The sequence below is a fragment of the Crinia signifera genome, chromosome 4 (assembly GCF_055691185.1).
Source record: "Crinia signifera chromosome 4, ASM5569118v1, whole genome shotgun sequence".
Classification (NCBI taxonomy): domain Eukaryota; kingdom Metazoa; phylum Chordata; class Amphibia; order Anura; family Myobatrachidae; genus Crinia; species Crinia signifera.
In genome coordinates, this window is record NC_139220.1 from 53,558,593 (window position 1) to 53,578,911 (window position 20,319).

At 44.2% G+C, this 20,319-nt stretch overlaps 1 protein-coding gene and 1 long non-coding RNA gene across 6 annotated transcripts in view; one reads left to right on the plus strand and one right to left on the minus strand.

Moving 5' to 3' along the window:
• Window positions 1-20,319, minus strand: part of KCNIP1 (potassium voltage-gated channel interacting protein 1) — a 685,047-nt gene that overhangs the window by 156,435 nt on the left and 508,293 nt on the right. The window contains exon 1 of one of the 5 annotated variants that reach the window (XM_083181775.1): window positions 1,012-1,056. The exons of 3 other annotated variants lie outside the window; for them this stretch is intronic. The gene's annotated coding sequence lies outside the window, so the exon portion shown is untranslated. Of the gene's footprint in view, window positions 1-766; window positions 791-1,011; window positions 1,057-20,319 lie in introns of those variants that run through there. One more of the 5 variants, XM_083181776.1, reaches the window with a different exon arrangement.
• Window positions 1-20,319, plus strand: part of LOC146074059 (uncharacterized) — a 60,463-nt gene that overhangs the window by 31,248 nt on the left and 8,896 nt on the right. Inside the window, exon 2 of the long non-coding RNA XR_014473355.1 lies at window positions 16,365-16,538. This is a non-coding gene — a long non-coding RNA (uncharacterized LOC146074059). The remainder of the gene's footprint in view (window positions 1-16,364; window positions 16,539-20,319) is intronic.

A 20,319-nucleotide genomic window follows, 5' to 3' on the forward strand; every position in this document is an offset into this window, starting at 1 on the left:
CCTGAGTGGAGTCCATCAAGACTTTCCAGCAACAACCCCTGGCACTTTCTCAGCTACGGACCATAGCAGCTGGCCTGGAAAAAATGTGCACCAGGCTGTCTCTCACCCTCCTCCAGTGGCATCAGAACCTTGGCACTATCCTTTGGCTTTATCTGCAAACTCGCCATATGCCCACATGCATGACGTTTATGTGACTGATAACCTCATATATGTTACTTAGAAGATTATAGGCATATGATGCCATCCTAAATGCTCTTAATATAAGTTACTGTTTTTGTTTGTAATACTGTATGTGCACTCCCCATAGGGGAAATCTATGTGGCAATGCAAATAGATTAAATGCCTTCACAGAAGGTACCTGAGACTTTCATAGGAAGAATAAAGACATTTAGTATTACTATATAAACTGAAACCCCTCTCAGAGGGAAGTGGACTAAAAGGGAATCCCCCATAGACTTTTAACACAGCCCGATGGAATGTCCCTGCTTGTAGGGGAAAGCTATTTGAAACATGGTGGATTTCTAAATAAAGTTTTTCTGCTCAAGGGCAGATAGGGAAACGGTGCCCAGCGCGAGGACAAGGATAAATAAACCAGTGGTTTTCTAATTGTGCAGTTCCCTGAGGAGATGGAAATAAGCAGAGCTGCGCAGCCTAAAGGTGATGGATAGCGGTGCTGACAGGGCGCAATGTCCCTGAGAAGGATAGATAACAGCAGAGCAGCGCAGCATAGCTGAGACAGACAGCGGTGCTGAGGGAGCATAAATACCTATCAGGGGCTCCGGTGACTCCCTTTCGGCCAGTGGAGTACGGCGCAGACCGGCGGCCTCAGTGGTGGGCGGTGAGCGGAGCCGGCAGGAAGTGTAGGAGACGCTGCTAAGAACAGGCCGCGTCATCCAGTGGGCAGAGCAGAGGCGGAGATTGGAGTGAATCACCACCATGCCCACCCACACAAGCATCACCACCATGCCCACCCACACAAGCATCACCACCATCATCGCACCCAGCACCCACCTAGATGTACGGTACGGACCCCTCCTAATGCCCTCTGTCCGCACAGCCAGGATTCCTGCCCCACAGTGTGGAGACTCAGTAGAGCGTGCCGATACGCCGCGGTGGTGAGCGTCATGGCGCATGCGCACTGCATAGTGGATGCGCTCTAGTTTTTTCTTATCGCGGCACCAAATTATACACGGTCACCGGTACGCTGTACCGCCGTGGGGGCTGCGAGGGCTAGGCCAGGAGGTTCCGGAACGCCGTTCCAGGTGACCTCATTTTTTAGGTCAGCTTCAGGAACGGAGTTCCGGACCGTTCCGGCACAAAAATAGCCCTGATTATATGAGACGTTAAAGTAAAAACATATGAAGAAACCAGAAAGACACAAATTAGACACTGTTTGCAAATGTCTGACACCAACCAATAATGAAATATACAGTTAAATAGATCATTTAAAACAATAACGTTGATTCGAAGTCTCTAGCCATAATGTCATGTATTACGTATCGGTGATGAAACTTCCGTATGCCAACACAAAAATGGCTATTTCAATTGATCTTAATGCAAAATGAACGAGATAGCTAAATCCCTTTTGAAGGATTCATTAAAGAGTCATTCCCATTTCATACATCTGTCAGTGTCCCCTCCCTCCATATATCTCCTTGCCCCTTCACATACAGTATCTCTCCTTTCACCTTCACGTCTCTCATTGCTCCTTCATCATATCTCTCTCACTGCCTCCTCCATATCTCTTTCATTGCTCCCTTCATACCTCTCTCACGGACCCCTCCATACTGTAGCTCAGTTATTTCATTGACACACACCCCCTTTATATCTCTCTCACTGACACCTCCAATTCTTTCTTACTGCCCCTTCAAGATCTCTTAGTGTCCCCTCCATAGCTCTCTCATTATACCCTCCCCCTTCATATATATCTGTTCTACCACAGTGCTCTTTTGCCCCTTACACTCTCACTGCCCCTCACAGCCTCCTCACAATTTTCACTTCCTTCAAAATCTCTGTCATTGCCCTTTCATTGTCCTCTGTTGGGATAGGTTTCTGCTAGAATGCTCTTTCTGATGCTACCCAGACAGGAAATTAAGTCAACACAGTTATCCTAGTGCACGGTTGCAGGGCTGTTGCATACATTGTAATATTTCACTGCTGCCTTTTCAGGATTCTATACAGTACATACAGTATGCCTAGAAGAAAAACTTACAGTACCAAAATTGTCCCATTCCCCAGTTATCCTTTCGAGATGGGATTGGCACTGCCCCTGAGATAGAACAATTGCCTGTTCATCACATAGGTGGCAATTGTCTTGGAAGCGAAAGAAATTGCTATATTTGTAAACTTGAACTTCCCATTTTGTTACCCTTCCTTATGTACTGTAGATATTTAATATCTTTTTATTTTCGGTACTTGTTTCCTAGAACGGCCACCATTGGGGGTAATCGTGTACCTTAACTTAAGGTACACGATTACCCCCGATGGACCCGATTTCCTTTGAAATCAGGTCCATTTTGCCGGCAAAGGCAAAATCGGGTCCATCGCGTCGGTCGGGTGCATTAACATGGCACGCGACCGACGCAATGCACCCGATTTTGCCATAGGGTTCAATGTTAAAATATTTTTAACATTGTAATCGGGAAAAAAATGGAAAATGGGCCAATATGGCCCATTTCTCATTGTATATGCCCTCCCCCCCATTGTGAACGTCACCCCATGATTGACGCCAACCCGAAGCGTGGCGAGCCCGTGAGGGGCGGCGGTACGCGTCCTCCGACCTTTTCATACCCGTACTATCCACGTCGGCGTGGAGTTGAGAATATAAAGTGTGGCGAGCGCAGCGAGCCACCGAGCCCGAAGCGCGGCGAGCGCAGCGAGCCCCGCAAGGGGACGCGTATACCTGTGAAGTTATACGCGTCCCCTCGCGGGGCTCGTTGCGCTCGCCACGCTTCGGGCTCGCCACACTTTATATTCTCATCTCCATGCCGACGTGGATAGTAGGGGTATGAAAAGGTCAGAGGACGCATACCGCTACGCTCGCCACGCTTCGGGTTGGCGTCAATCGTGGGGTGCCGTTGAGGGGGTTAAAATTGGGGTCTGGGGAGACTTTTACATTGAATCCAATGTAAAATAGGGTCCCAGGGACCCTATTCACATTTCAATCAATGTAAAAATCGGGAACATCGCGTCGGTCGCATCGCATGCGATGTGGTCGCATGCGATGCGATCGATTCGATGCGACCGACCCGATCAACATCGGTGTGGCCGTTCTAGGAAACAAGTACCTTATTTTCTAATGTATAACTGTCATAGTTGCATTTTATCCATATTAGTATGTATTATCAGAAGAGTTCCCTCCAATGCCTAATGTTGTATGTAGGGATGCCAATCCCGGGGCATTTTTTCAATCCCGGGATTCGGGATTGAAAAATGCTCAATCCCGGGATTCCCGGGATCCCGGGATTGGCTTCCCTAGCGGTGGTGTTTTCCTGATCACCTCCCCAGTGCCAGCCGGGGAGCTCTCCTAGGTGATAAGAATGTGACAGCTAGTGGTGTCACTCTGCCATGGGAATCTGCGTAAGCCCTTTGGAAGCAAAGTCTAAAGGAGCGCGGCTTCCTTTACTGCTAGAAGATGTAATAAAGAGCCAGGCCTAAAAGTAGGACAAGTCTGTGTGAATATCCCTTCCCATACTGTAATCAGTACACCTGGCCTAGGAAAGGGGATTCCAGGCACCTGTAACACCCAGCCTACCATGTGCTCCCTTATTAGCTACCCTGCTCTAGCTTATGTCAGAGAGAGGCTTTCCTATTATATACTAACGATACACAGTGTACAGTACCAAGAGCCATAAGTCATCAGTGCCGGCAATAGCCTCCATGTGCTGATACCTTTGGCTCTAAGGATGCTGGGAAGTTTGGGCAGCTGTGGTCTCCAGCGCTGGGTGGGCGGGCGGGTGGCCGACCGAGAGCGCTGGGCGGGCGGGCGGCCGAGGCGGATGTGCGGCTGTGCCCTGCAGCGTGACCTCGCAGCGTGACCTCGTCACGCTGCGCACTGCGGGGTATGGGAGAAGCCGGGCAGCGTCTGAGTGCTCAGACGCTGCCCGGCATTAAACTGCGCATGCGCAGTTTAATCCCGAAATCCCGGGATTGAAATCCCGGCGTTTTGGGGGCCAAATCCCGGGATCCCGCCGATCCCGGGATTGGCCACCCTAGTTGTATGTCACAGGCTGATCTTGCAAGGCAAGTCAATGTGGTTCGGGTACAGAAAGTAAAAGGCGCAGTTTCATTTACAAACTTCTATACAAAACTGCAATACACATTTCCAAGTGAACAAAATATTAATTCCTATTCTAAAACTATTTTCTTCTGAACTGGCTATGTCAAGGGTGGGCAATATGCGACGCTCCAGCTGTTGATGAACTACACATCCCAGCATGCCTTGCATCTGTTTCAGCATGGCCAGATAGCAAAACTAAGGCAAGGCATTCTGTGATTTGTAGTTTATCAACAGCTGGATTGCCGCTTATTACCCACTGGGCTATGTTATGATCTACAGAGATGGTAAGGAGTACATTTACTAAGATGGGAGTTCTATTGAAGGTGGGCTGTAGCCCATAGCAACCAATCAGATTCTATCTATTATTTTCTAGAAGGTGCTAAATAAATAACAAATAGAATCTGATTGGTTACTATGGGCTACAACCCATCTTCAATTAAACTTTAATCTTAGTAAATTTACTCCTATGATGGTAAATAAAGTCACCTGGCTGATTATAGTCACAGACGGTGATACAAACATATATTGATTTATCAAATATAAATATGTATATTCATATAATTTGCTCATTTAAGGCTTTATTGGCAACACTTTATTCTACATCTTTGTACATCTAAGACAGGCATGTCCAAACTGTGGCCCTCCAGCTGTTGTGAAACTACACATCCCAGCATGCCTTGCCATAGTTTTAGAATTCCCTAATAGCAAAACTGTTGCAAGGCATGATGGGACTTGTAGTTTTACAACAGATGGAGGGCCATAGTTTGGACATGCCTAATCTAAGAGATGTGTATTACAATATCAGACGCAAAGGACAACATCTCAACGTCACAAAAACAGGACCAACAAGCAAGATCTAGTTCAACTATGGTTCAATAACTTTTGCAGCAAATTCAATTAACCTTTTCTGTACCCCAGTGCAAAACATTCTTCAGAAATACAATAAAAAGATTTGCTTGCCTCAGGATTTTTAAGATTAAAATTGGAAAACATGGCCTTGTCCCCATTTTACAATGATATGAATTTAACCATTGATGTAGCACAGTACTGTACTTTAAATAACCTTCAGTATATGAACTACGACAGTGGATCCAAACTTTAACCCTAATAGTTCTGGTTATAAGGAGGATTTACATGCAGCATTCTTAAATAAAAATGATTTACAAAGAGATTTTGCAAACCTTCTAAAGTGGAGAAGAGACAGGACAAGTGCAGGTGTTGCCCTTAGCAACCAATAAGATTAGAGCTATAGAAATTATAATAAATCTCAGGAGCAGATTGGCCATAGAGGTCACAGGGAATATCCCCAGTGGGCTGACATTTGGAGACCTGTTTTGTTTTCTGACATGTGCTCCCTCATGACAGACAGCCCACCACACTCACTACACTGCATTGTCCCCATGCATTCTGTTATTCCCATACCTCCCAACTTTCAATCTGGAGGAGGAGGAGGAACACCCACATGCATGCCAATTTTTGGGGGGGCATGGCCTAATGAAAGGGGGTGTGGTCTATACTCATGAGGCCACACCCCATTTTTGCTGCTGTGGGGGTATGCCCCCAGCCCCTCTGGCTGCAGGAATAGAGGCTGTGCGCATGTGCACAGCCTCTATTCAGGGTGACAGGGGTGGACTCCCAACTACCCCCCCCCCCCTCCCCGCCGGCCGCCAGAGGGATGCAGGAACGTACCAAACAAATGGGATGTTCCCGCGATAAGCGGGACAGTTGGGAAGTAGGCATTTCAGTACGGATGGTGTAATGGTTAGCATTACTGCCTCACAGTGCTGAGGTCATGGGTTCGATTCACATCATGGCCCTTACTGTGCGGAGTTTGTATATTCTCCCCGTACTTGCGTGGGTTTCCTCCGGGTACTCCGGTTTCCTCCCACAATCCAAAAATATATTGGTAGGTTATTTGGCTCCTAACAAAATGAACCCTAGAATGAAAGTGTATACTGCGGAATATGTGTGCGCTATATAAGAAACTGTTAATAAATAAATAAAATTTCATCTTTGCAGTATAGAAACTCTGCCATCCAGTGATGGGGCAATGTATGATAATTAATGTCTTTATACAGTAAGATATTGCCTGCTGACACATCAGTGTTTGTACATTGACTCCTGCAATGTACTACAGTAGTACCTTTCTGGATATACTGTACAGTAAGTGAGTTTCACAATAGTAAAATACGGAACTTTCCCTAAATCTAGTTCTATATCTTGTCCCTACAGGTTTTATATTTCCTAAGCACATAGAGAAAGTTGTCTAGGTACAAATAACAGTTTCCCCATATACTGACGGTACAAAACATTCAAATATATACTGTATATAATAGTTTAATGCACTCCTGATTATTATTATGGTACTTGTGGAGTATCACGGCTCCCACGACCTTCATCGTATGCTGATTGTATGCTAAAAATCGCATCGCATGCGATGCGATGGCACCCGATTTTGCACTGAAATGCATCAGAATGCATTGAAATGTGTATTAAACTTGTGAAATGCCCCCAAATGCCATTTTTCATAGTGCACCACCCCCACTATCAACGTCAACCCGAAGCGTGGCGAGCGCAGCGAACCTGCGAGGGGCTGCGGTACGCGTCCTACGACCTTTTCATACCCCCACTATCCACGTCGGCGTGGAGTTGAGAATAGAATAGTGTGGCGAGCGCAGCGAGCCACCGAGCCCGAAGCGTGGCGAGCGCAGCGTCCCCTCGCGGGCTTCACAGGTATCCGCGTCCCCTCGCCACGCTTCGGGCTCGGTGGCTCGCTGCGCTCGCCACACTATTCTATTCTCAACTCCACGCCGACGTGGATAGTGGGGGTATGAAAAGGTCGTAGGACGCGTACCGACGCCCCTCGCGGGATCGCTGTGTTCGCCACGCTTCGGGTTGACGTTGATAGTGGGGGTGGTGCACTATGAAAAATGGCATTTGGGGGCATTTCACTAGTTTAAAACACATTTCAATGCATTCTGATGCATTTCAGTGCAAAATCGGGTGCCATCGCATCGCATCGCATTGGATGCCATCGTATGGCATCCGATGCGATTGCATACAATTTTTGAGCAAAAATGCTCAAAAATCGGTAAAAATCGTATCGCATCGTATGCCATCGTATGCCACTACATATGGCATACGATGCCATACGATGGGAGATGTGATACTCCACAAGTACCATTATTATTATTTATTAAGCAAAGTGAAGTCACAGTTTAAATTAGAAAATTTGTGTAAATTCAGCAACATTTTGGTGAATATTCAATATGCCGCAGGGTTTACCCCATAGCTAATTACCACACTGGCCTGATTCAATTAGCAGGGAGTCCCACACGTTAATCTTGGAGAGTGCACTTTTTCTGCAGTTTCAGGAGGAAAAGACAATGAGAAAAATGCCGTCATCTGGGTTTAACACATGAGGAAAACCAGTGATAACGCAGTTTATGCAGAATAAGTGAATTTGCCTGTATAAATTCCTATTGTTTCACACGATTTTTCAGGCTACAGTGCAGGAAAAGAGATTCCAGTTCCTGTAATCGTTATTCCTCTCCATCTATCTGAAGTTGTGTTACAGAGATATGTTGTGAGCTGTCGCCCTCTGCTGCAATAACTGCACATAGATTCATGTTTCACAATATAATTTTTGCTGTATTTGCATTTACATTTTGTTTTAACAAGTTTACAGAAAATAAAACAGTTTATTATGCAGGTGAGCATAAAATAACAAAGGTTAAAGTGTACTGACCATCATAAAACAAATAGCAGGCAGAATATTCACATAGTATTCATAATTTTCACTTTTTAATATACATTTAGTAATTGACAGATAGGAATACATGATTTTACCATGTGGTTCTAGAATTATTAGTATTATGTCTCAGTATGTACAGTGGCTCAGAGGGTGTGTGTTTGTGTGTGTGTGTTATCTTTAAGTTACTTTAAAGGGGGCTTGGCCACATCTCTGGATAAGGCACTATCGGGGCCCTGGAATGCTCTCTACGGTTCTCAGAATGTAACTTATCTCAGTACCATAATAAGCTCTCCAATAAGGAACCAGCTTTTAAAGATTTGTTTGTGAAAAATAATAATTTTTTATAGTATTCATCAACTGTACTGTAAATCCTCTTAATCTGCACATTCTGCACATTTAATACAGTACCCAAATGCATTTCTTGTTTTTGCTATTATAAATAATATAATATAGCAGTCTACAAACCTATATACTGCAGGGTTGCCGACTTTTTAAATCTCCTCTCCGGGTGAAGCCCGGAGAGGAGATTTTCAGCTGGAGTTCGGGGTGTGTGGCCTGATCGTGACATCATTAAGCCCCACCCCCGTTATGGGACATTAACTGATTTGGCGATCGCCGCCGAGGGGGTGGGGCTAAAATGACGCAAATCTGACACTTTAGCCCTGCCCCCTCATCGGAGATCTGCATATCCGGTTATTTAAATGGTGCAGTCAGGGGTGAGGTAGCCGGGAACAGGGGGGGGGGGGAGGCCGGGAGGGGGACACGATTTACGGGACCCTCCCGGCCATTCCGGGAGGGTAGGCAACCCTGAAATACTGTAACAATCAGTTACCTATTAAACCAGTTTCCTAGATGTATCACTGACTCAGAACATTGGTCCAGATTCAGTAAGCAATTTTGTGTTGCTATGCAATGAGAGCAAATACATTTATATTGTTTCTCTGCAGCATAAATAATGTCTGCAATTTAGATTAATTTTGAATAAATCCCACCTAAATCTAAGGGGGAAATTTACTAAGATGGGAGTTCTATTTCAGATGGGATGTTACCTTGGGCAACCAATCAGATTCTAGGTGTGATGTACTATTATCTGCTACCCCCCTCCACCAGCTAAGCATTTTTACTAATCGCATATGCACTAACATAGGATTGGTAACGCAAGGGACAGCTCTTGCGATAAGCACTGTCCCTTGCTATGCAGCGACGTCCCTGGACTTTCAGGGCTGAGACCCGGGAGTACCTCTGTGCATGCGCAGAGTGACGGCCCGCTCGTGGGGCATGCGGGGCAGGATCTGTGGCGGCTCTCTCACACAGTGCTGTGGGAAAAAGGCCATATGCTTCTACAGGGTATCGCTAGCAAAAGCTAAAAATACCCTCCACAACGCTGCAACGGTGGAGGGGTTTAGAGTATACGAAAATGCTGTAAAAACCCTGATTTTTGCGTTAGTGTATCCCGCCCTCTATTAACTTCTAGAAGATGGTAAATAAATAAAAAATAGATTCTGATTGGTTGCCCAGAGCAACATCCCATCTGAAATAGAACTCTCATCTTTGTAAATTTACCCATAAAGCTCACTGCGTATGTCACATCAGTCCCACCTGAAGTGCAACATGGTTTTGCCTATTTGGGTGTTTTCTAGTTTGGCTAAGAAATCTGAAATCCCACACATTCAATCTGTTTTCAAATTCTGTTACAAACACCTGAGACTATGCACATATATCATGCAAGACACTACACTGATGATATGTAATATTAACTATTGTAGTGTAATTACTGGTTTTCCGGTATTCGGTATGCAGAAATAGTAAAGGACAAGTTCATTGGAAGTTCTTATGTTGACACTCATGGGAACTGTAACCACGTCAGTCTATAGACAATAATGCCTGAACGCTATATACCATGCTTCCCAGATAATAAAACCTACCCTGGTAATAAGCCGTACCCTTATTTCTGCACAATGGTCCAAAATAAGCCTTGGCCTACTTCGAAAATAAGCCCTAGCTAAATCCCCATTTTTCCCATTCCCTGTGCTAAACTACAATGCTTCCAGCTCCCCAGAAACCACCAACCTCCCCCCCCCCCCCCCCCCACACACACACACACACATGAAATGGATGCTGTTTTTAAAGATTTAGCACTGGAACTGTTGAATCCTCTGCTGGCAGCAGCTGTCCCAGGGATGCATTGCACCTCAAGGACTGAGCAGCATCTGCACACAGGCAGGAGCGGAGTGACTGAGCAGCGGTAGTGGGAAGGCGGAGAGGCTGAAAAACGTGGAGGCAAATGAAAGCACAGTTATACTTAAAGTGTAATGTATTGAGAGGCATGATGGGGATAAAAGCAGGACTGAGGGGAATGATGTGGATAAAAGCAGGACAGAAGCATGATGGGGATAAAAGCAGGACTGAGGGGCATGATGTGGATAAAAGTCAATGTTAATTAGAATAAGCCCTAACCTGAAAAAAAGCCCTATGGCAGTGGTTCCCAAACTGTGCGCCTAGGCTCCCTGGGGTGCCTCGGGACACTTGCAGGGATGCCTCGTGTTGGTCGTCCAGGACCAATTCAAATTATTTATGATCAATTATTTCTGGACAAAACCAGTGCTGGTGGCTGCCAATCATAAAATGTGTACAATCAGAACCAAATCCTGCCCTTTACCACATTACTGAGCCTAAGAAGCACATATAAACACAATCTACTTAATTTGATATATATTTTTTATAGCAACGCCTCTTTATTGGCATTATCATCAGGAGCCTGATGAAAATGCCAATAAAGAGGCATTGAAACGTTGCTATATACCATTGTTGCTGTGATTTCTTCAGTTGAGAGTGCCGCACCTCCCCCAGCCACTATATATATATATATATATATATATATATATATATATATATATATATATATATATATATATATAGTGGTAGAGATGTGACCCACTCGGGGTGAAGCATCACACGGCACTCCAAGGATTTTCAAGTGAATTCAAAATGGTATTTATTGCAACAGTTTCGAGGCTGCTTGGCCCCTTCGTCAGGCTTACATCAAGAATATTCTTGATGTAAGCCTGACGAAGGGGCCAAGCAGCCTCGAAACTGTTGCAATAAATACCATTTTGAATTCACTTGAAAATCCTTGGAGTGCCGTGTGATGCTTCACCCCGAGTGGGTCACATCTCTACCACTATCTACTGCCTACAAAGGCACCCAGGTTTTTGATTCCAGGACAGCGGAGTGCCGGGTCGACACCACTTTATATATATATATATATATATATATATATATATATATATATATATAATTTTTGAACTGTAAAATATATGGCTGTATGGTTTATTTTTATTTAATTAAACAAATGCACTGTCGCCTGGTGCAAGTAAAGCACCAAAACATTTAAGTATGTATAGTCACAAATTAATTTAATAACTGAGTGCCTCCGATATATACACCTCCGTGTATATATCATCATCCGTAATGCGGATAAAGGCGGCTCTATCGTCGTCATGGACATCATCCAATATAAAAATTAATGCTGACGTCTGCTCAATGATCTGGACACCTATGAAGTCCTGAGGAGTGACCCCACACTGAATTATAAGAAGGAACTAGATGCCCTACTTTAACAGGCTGTCACAGATTCCATCATCACCAAAGACGTGTGTAAACACCTCACCACGGACTACCCCATAGCACCCATCTTTTACATCTTACCTAAGATGCACAAACATCCGACGCAACCACCGGGCAGACCCATCGTGTCTGCCCGAGGATCATTATGCGAAGCCATTGCAATCTACGTGGATTTATTCTTACAACCGTGCATCCAAAACACGTTTACACATCTCAAAGATTCCTCCACGCTCATAAGGAAATTGGATGCTATGGGGAATATACCTATGGATGTGTCACTGGCTACAGCGGATGTGGCCAGTCTGTACACATGCATTCCGCATGCGGCAGGGTTCACCGCAGTGCAACAACTCATTATTGGCAATCCACAATATACAGGTCCGGACACTGAATTTTTTCTTTAGCTACTCACCTTCACCCTTGAACACAACTATTTTTACTATGATGGTCAATTTTACAGACAACGTACCGGCTGTGCCATGGGGTCGGCGGCCGCACCATCCCTGGCTAACGCCTACATGTGGGGCATTGAAAAACAATTGTTTTTCACTAACGAAGCAGTGGCCTCCAGAATTTTCCTATACTATAGGTATTGTGGAGACTTTGTTTGGCACTCCAGATATATTAATCAATCACCGCGGTGCCATCCAATAAATTGTATAGACTTGTTCTCCCGTACACACATTGTTGGTCAATGCATGAGATAGGAGGCGGCACTCAACGGATTTCTTTCAAGTGGTGTTTATAGGTTCAACACATTATGTAGAAATATAAGACAACAATTCAAGCCCTCTGCGGGCTTTTCGTCAGGTCGTACATTCAGATGAAGTGCAAAGTGCAAATAAGTCGTTTTGCTTTATTTGCATTTTGCACTTCATCTGAATGTACGACCTGACGAAAAGCCCGCAGAGGGCTTGAAACGTTGTCTTATATTTCTACATAATGTGTTGAACCCAGTGGTCGAAGTGGAAATTTTGAAGTGGGGGTATGGAAATTTTGAAGTGGGGGTATGGAAAAGTAAAGAGTGAATATAGTGCGCACCTTCGGACACCCCCCTGTCCATCAACGTCCCCTGCCAGACTGCCCCGTTGTACAGGGGTATTACAAAAGCACAATATGCGCTGCTGAGTGATCAGAGAGCATCCTGAGGGGGAAAAAAAAGGTTTTTTTTTTATCTTCAGATTAAAGTGGCGGTATGGCATACCCCCGTATACCGCCCCACTTCGACCACTGGTTGAACCTATAAACACCAATTGAAAGAAATCCGTTGAGTGCCGCCTCCTATCTCATGCATTGACCGACAAGGTGTGTACGGGAGAACAAGTCTATACTATAGGTATATAGATGATTTATTAGTTCTATGGCGTGGGGACATTGATGAGCTGCCGAGGATAATCGACCAACAGAATCACTCCAGCAGTGCTGTTAAATTAACAGTAACACATCATCCAACGGAAGTCAACTTCTTGGACATTAAAATCATGTTACAAATGGGACAGATCACTACCACTCTATATACCAAAGAAACAGATAGGAACACCTTGCTGCACCATGCCAGCTTTCATCCACAGCACACTATCAAAGGGCTTCCATATTCACAGTTCATTAGAGTATGCCGCTGCACAAGTGACCCTTACGAGAAAGAGAAACAACGCGACATCATGACATCGAAGTTCATTGAGCGAGGATACCCTCAATGCGACATCGAAAAGGCCAGAGTGAAAGCTTCAAGAAAATCCAGAGCTGAGCTGCTCCAGGAAAAAACCCGAAAAGGAACTGGGCAAAGTAACACCTTGGGTCCAACAATACAGTCCCGCTAGCAAGACACTCGTACAGAAAGGCAAGAGATACTGGCCCATTGTAACATCTGACCCTGATCTCAAAGCGCTCAAGGACCGATGCCCAGTTTTAAAAGAAATAGAAATCTAAAAGACTGTCACCAACATGGGACAAACTTCTACAGAACATTTTCTCTCTCAGAAAAAAGGCTGCCATAAATGCATTGGCTGCACTACGTGTGGCTTTATGCTCACAGGCAGCTTTATTGCACATCCACACACTGGGAAAAATTTCCCATAGACAAGGCCCTTACCTGCACATCCAAATATGTAGTATACGCTCTGTTCTGCCCATGTGGCCTCTGCTACGTGGGCAAAACGGAGCGACATTCAAAGAACGGCTGGCACAACATTGCACGGCCATCAGAGCAGCATTGTCTAGCGGCTCCAGCGAACAGCCAGTCGCTCGCCACTTTGCCCTACTGCAACACGGGGTATCCACCATGCGTCATAAGATCATCGATCAAGTACCACCATCTCCCAGGGGTGGCAACCGTGGAAAGACTTTGCTACAACTGGAAGCTAGGTGGATTCACCGCCTAGACACCGTCCAACCCCGAGGATTAAATGAGGCGCTGTGGCTAGGCTGTTTTTTTATAACATTCATGCTTTATATAACATTCATGTTCCTAGTGGCTGTGCTTACACCCGTGATGGGTTCCCTTAACACATGTATAGCTGGGTTATCCACAATCCTGTTTAGACAAAAAAATTTTGCAAGGCATTGTGTAGTCATAAACATGGGAGTTCTGCTACGGTTCATTTTCAGTATTGCACATTAACTTTTTCATACATCCTAGGTAACCCTAAAAAGAGCCAATGCATGGACACTGTTCATGCTTGCAGTCACGATATCAGTCCGTTGCATGTCTGGTTAATATATTGCCACTAACACGTTTACCAGTCCCCACATACTACATAGGTGACGAGTTTTTCATGAGGAGCACTACTTGGTCACTGCAGCCAAAGGATCTGAGGGACACATCAGTGTCACCCGACCGACAACACCCACCGGTCTTTGTTCACGTCTCCCTCTGAGAACTCGATCCCCGATACGGGCATTCCCAGCTACTACGGCGCATCTCTCCACAGCCTGCCGCATGCACGGAGGACTGTGCGCTCACGCCTGTACATGAGAGCGGAGTACAAGCCCACTACAGTAAGGAGGTACAATCATAGGAGACGGTGTACCCGTACCTGCAAGTGGTGGGTCGGCCGGAGCAGCAACTGCTTAATATTGGACACCGCAAAGCACCTTAACTGACGCACCTACCTATCCTGTGGGAGACAGTGCCATTCAGCTTACAGCTCAGACGCCACTAATCTTTGTTGGGCATCTCACACAGAACGGCGAGTAAGTGATCTGCTTGCCCCTGTTTGATCCATTTTGGGATTCATCCAATATTGCATATTCTGCTATTGTTTCTTTGGAAAGATCTTAACCATCTGTGGGACTTTAAATATCGGTTCTACCACACCAACCACACCATCCAATTGGGACTTGGTAACTATCTGCTGCAGATTTGTACTTTTATTTTTATTTTTATTTCTATGCAATTGCACTGAAGTGATTTTTAGAGTATATATATACTTTTAACTTTTTTTGCATGCATGCAAAGCTATTGTTTTGTGTTTTTTGTGAATTGTGATATATGTTATGTGTATTGCTGAATCAACTATTTTAGTGTACAGAAGGCGCCCACTGGTTCTCTTTTCTGTATAGGTGACGCCCTAACTGCTGGGACTCACTACGCAATTTGTATATTAAACCATGTAGTTATGATACACTTTCCAGGTCTCAACACATTGGTCATTTAGATACAGCTGTCATCATGCACAGATACACACAGTAGCTACGTGAGCAAACGTAGGAGACTGTTCCCTTCCATGCTGTTCACATTTAATTGCACAGTCTACCCTATGTCTGTCGACATTGGACAACAGTAGACCTTATTGCCAGCACATAATTGTAGATTGCACATTTAGACTGTCATACAGATCGGCGGCTGAACCGATCATATATCATACACACAGCATGTTACACCATTATGCCCTTATAGTCCTCGTAGGAATCATCACGGTGCTCAGTAAGAGTCACCACATATACACTAGACACATGCTCACGCTGTTTGGATGAATGTTTTATGTAATTGATGTTTTAGATGCTTTATTTTGGGGATGCGGTCATTTGGTCTACTGCATTATGGTAGAAAGTCATTAGGTCGAATCCATTAGGTCGACATGCTAAAAGGTCGACATGACTCTAGGTCGACATGGGAAAAGGTCGACATGATTCTAGGTCGAAAGGTCATTAGTTCGACAGGTCATTAGTTCGACAAGGTCATTAGTTCGACATTGTCTATGTCGACATTCACAAGGTCGACATGGGGTTTTTCACTGTTTTTTGAGCCAACATGTGCCGACAGGCGGTATTTCATGCCCTACCAACCACTAGGGCGTGGTGGGAGAATAAAATAGTGTGCCGAGCGTAGCGAGGCACCGTGCCCGACGCATAGCGAGCGCAGCGAGCGATGCGAGGGGATGCAGTGCACTTTAAACTGTGTCCATGTCGACTGTGTTGACATTCAGGCAAAAAAACAGTGTAAAACCCCATGTCGACCTTGTGAATGTCGACATAGACAATGTCGAACTAATGACCTTGTCGAACTAATGACCTGTCGAACTAATGACCTTTCGACCTAGAATCATGTCGACCTTTTCCCATGTCGACCTAGAGTCATGTCGACCTTTTAGCATGTCGACCTAATGGATTCGACCTAATGACTTTCTACCATAATGCAGTAGACCAAATGATCCCAACCCTTTATTTTGAATGTCCGTTTGTTGTTTATTCCTCGTCACCTAGGTAACGAGGAAGCCGCGTCCCCAGCCCGGCCCACTGAGCGGCTCAGCTGACAGGACAGCTTCCGCCCACGTCAGAGGTCTGGTGAGAGCAGACAGGAGACGAGACGGAGGGAGGAGATGTCAGCGTGCAACACGTGCACGGCGTTGGTAGGAGGCGGCAGCTGCTTAGATTAAGGTATTTATTATGTGTTTGCACATTGTATTCCACTTGTTTGTTTTGGCTTGAGAAAGGGGGTCATCCCCAAAACGTTGCCCTATTTTGCACAATAAACCCAGGGCCGGATTTGTGCCTAGGCCCGTGAGGCACCGGCCTCAGGGCGGCACCAATAAAGGGCGGCAGGCAGGCTGACATTCTGTTAAATATTAGCATGGCACAGCAGGTGGGCAGCTGCGAGTGATGAGCGTCGCAGACATGAATTATCATATGTCGGCGGCAGCGCTGCTCTTCACCCGCCACTGCCCACCCACTCTGCCATGCACATTACATCACCGCTATCACCGCTTTTACCGCTTGTACCGCGTGGCTAGGTCCGACGGTCCCAGAAATGGCTCAGGCTCACTGCTGCCGGCTCCCGCCCATTGGCTACTCTACACACACAGCATACAGCAGCTGAGCTGAGCGGCGCGCAGATCCTCCCTGCACTCAGTCAGTCACAGTGTGTGAGCCGGAGAGAGACTGACGGAGACACTGTCCTAATCACTGTACTAATAAGTGCCTCCCTCCGGGTCCTCCGTGCAGTGAGCAGTCCAGAGTGCTTAAAAAAATATTAAGGTGGGCTACAGTTACATTTTTATGAAATTTATAAATAACAACGTATATACATATATGATTACATTAAAATAGGGGGGGGGAAACACACAAAAATGTTGTGCCTAGGGGCGGCCTGACCCATAAATTCGCCCCTGAATAAACCTGTTGATGGTTTAACTGTTTACATCGTCTCTGAGTGCCGCCTACTTCGGACATATATCTATAAGCCAACTGGCTCTTGGGAAGGCACAAGAATATAACACAGCAACCCTGAGTGCCGGCTCCCTTGGATCATATATATATATATATATATATATATATATACATATATATACAGGTCGAGTATCCCGTATCCGAATATCCGTTATCCAAATTATTCCGAAATACGGACTTTCCAGAAAGTGAAATTTTTTTTTTTTTTTGCTAAAAACTCACTGGGGACATTTGTAACAGCATCACTGGGGACATGATATGTAACTGGCACTATATATGTGCAAGACAATGATTGCTTGGCATTCACATTCAGTGCTAAGATAGTACACAAATTTTGTTTTACGTTTTGAAACCTTGTTTTTTGAACAATTAAAATATATTTGTGTGTATTTTATGTGGTAATAAAATATATTTGTGTGTATATTATGTGTTTATACAGCATAAATGCAAGATACTTCAAAATACATCATTGAAATATTAAAATATTCCGAAATACGGAATAATCCGTTATCCAAAATTCTCCTGGTCCCGAGCATTTTGGATACGGGATACTCAACCTGTATAATTTTTTTAATATTTATTTATTTATTTATTTATTTATCTGGAAACCCCCCTTTACAAATCCTGCGTTTGCCCCTGAAATCATAATCTATTAATAATTAATTAATACAAGTCAGTTGTTAAAATATTTATGGAAAATTTAGCAAAATATTGGAGCTGAGAATCTTTTACCCTTATAAGGATCTAAGGCATAAAACTGCACCTTTTCGTTGACTAATTGGATCTTTGCAAAAAATTATATACGTTCCACAGCCCAGATGGCTTTAAAAGATGAGAAATAAAGATACAACTGGGAATTGTTAAGGTTCTGACTGTGCTCCCATGGGTCCAGAGCTGACAAATTCAGAGCAGATTTTTATCTGTACCAAATTCATTTGCACTTCTATTCTCCGTAATCTCACAAGTCATCTTAAAGTCGCACATTTATAGCTCAGGGGACAAGAAAATTGTGTTGCTGTGGGAGTATCTAAAGGATAAATAAATGTGTTACAGTACATCTTGTTTATAACAGCTCAATTGAACATAAAGGTAGAGAAAAATAGTTTAATAAAGTTTTCAGACCTATTATAAAGAAATTTAGTGAAATTGTGACATTTTTTCCAATATAATTATAAGCGTGTTATATTGCACTATCCCTCAGGCAAGTAGAACATTAAGCCTTTGTGAACATAGGTAAAAGATCAAAGGAGTGTTGCCTAGCTTATTATTGTCATTTTTCCCTTGTTTGTTGCAGATTTTACAAGTGTATGTCCAGACTTTCAGAGAGGCAGTTTATTAACTCCAATAGGCATGTTAAAGTCTATGGGAGTTTTGGGCCTTATTCTAGTTCACTCTTTCTGACAAAATCCTTCTTAAGCTGTGTACACATGGGGGAGATATATTGCTCAGCCATATATTGCTAGCATTATATGGCTGAGCAATATATTGCTCAGTTTCTCCTTTTCATCAGCGACCAGAGATGGTCGCTGATGAAAGGGAACCTCTGCCGGCAGTGCCACAGAGGTAATCAGCTGGTCGCAGGAGCAAGCTCCTGCGACCGGCGATTAGAACGGGGCTGCAAACGGGAGCGCACACCAGGCGATTTATCACTGGGGCACACTCCCATCACTGGCAATGTGGTCGCCAGCGACCATATTTCCAGCGATTTCAGCCCCTATCGCCCCCGTGTGTACACAGCTTCAGATAGACAAAACCATGTGCACTGCAGGTGGGGAAGATGTGACTTGTGCAGAGAGAATTAGATTTGGATGGGGTTTTACTTCAAAGTGAGATCTGTATTGCAGTGTAAAAATAAAGCAGCCAGTATTTTCCCTGCACAGAAACAAAATAACTCACCCAAATCTAATTCTATCTGCACCTTTTACGTCTGCCCCCTAGCAGTGCACATGGTTTTGTCCATCTAAGAAGGATTTTGTCAGAAAGAGTGAACTAGAATAAGGCCCTTAGTTACTAAGATGGGAGTTCTATTGAACATGGGATGTTGCTACAGGCATCCAATCAGATTCTATCGATATTCTTCTAGAAGGTGCTAAATAAGAAGTACTGTAGATTATGATTGGTTGCTATGGGCAACATCCTATCTTCAATAGAACTCCCACCTTAGTAAATAAATCCCATACAATCATAGAATTTAACTGGACATAAGAACCATTTGGCCCATCTAGTATGTCACTGTCATGATTTTTTTGCACCATAAGAAGTACAAATAGCAGCTATGCTTATACGAGGCATATCCAAACTGTGGCCCTCCAGCTGTTGTGAAACTACACATCCCAGCATGCCTTGCCATAGTTTTAGCATTTCCTAATAGCAAAACTGTGGCAAGGCATTATGGGAATTAGTAAATTAGTAAGTAAATTATTTCAAGGTATCAGCGCACTGAATCGTGACGGCTAGCTGCTGCGCTTAAGGATGACTGACGCCATTAGATTGGTTAATAGTATACTGGTTTATAGCGCTGCGCTCTACCTATATGATGTGGTGCCTCAAGGTTGAAATCAAAATAGGTACATGTTTTCTTGTTAAAATTAACTTTACTAGAGTTTTTAGTGCGTACAGTAGCACAATATTTCCTTGTGCAATTTGTGTTATCCAGCTGATAATGGGGTTCTGTGTGCACCCTAACCACGTATCAGCTGGAGAAAAATACAAAAAAATAAGGGTAAAAAAACTGAACATGCAGATATTGCGGGGGAGTAATGTACGAATCGCTTACTCCACAGGTTATAAGATTGTCCTTCAATATAGTCTTTAAATATGGTGGTAAAGATTGTCCTTATATATATTCTTTGAATACGGTAATGTTTGTCCAAAGATTGTTAGCGGCGTTCAGCTTTTATAAAAAGTCTAAGCAAATCTCTTAAATGTTTGTTGCTATCTTCAGGAACCTCTTTATTTCTTTTGTGGTCAGTGGATAAGCTGTGCCTGGTTG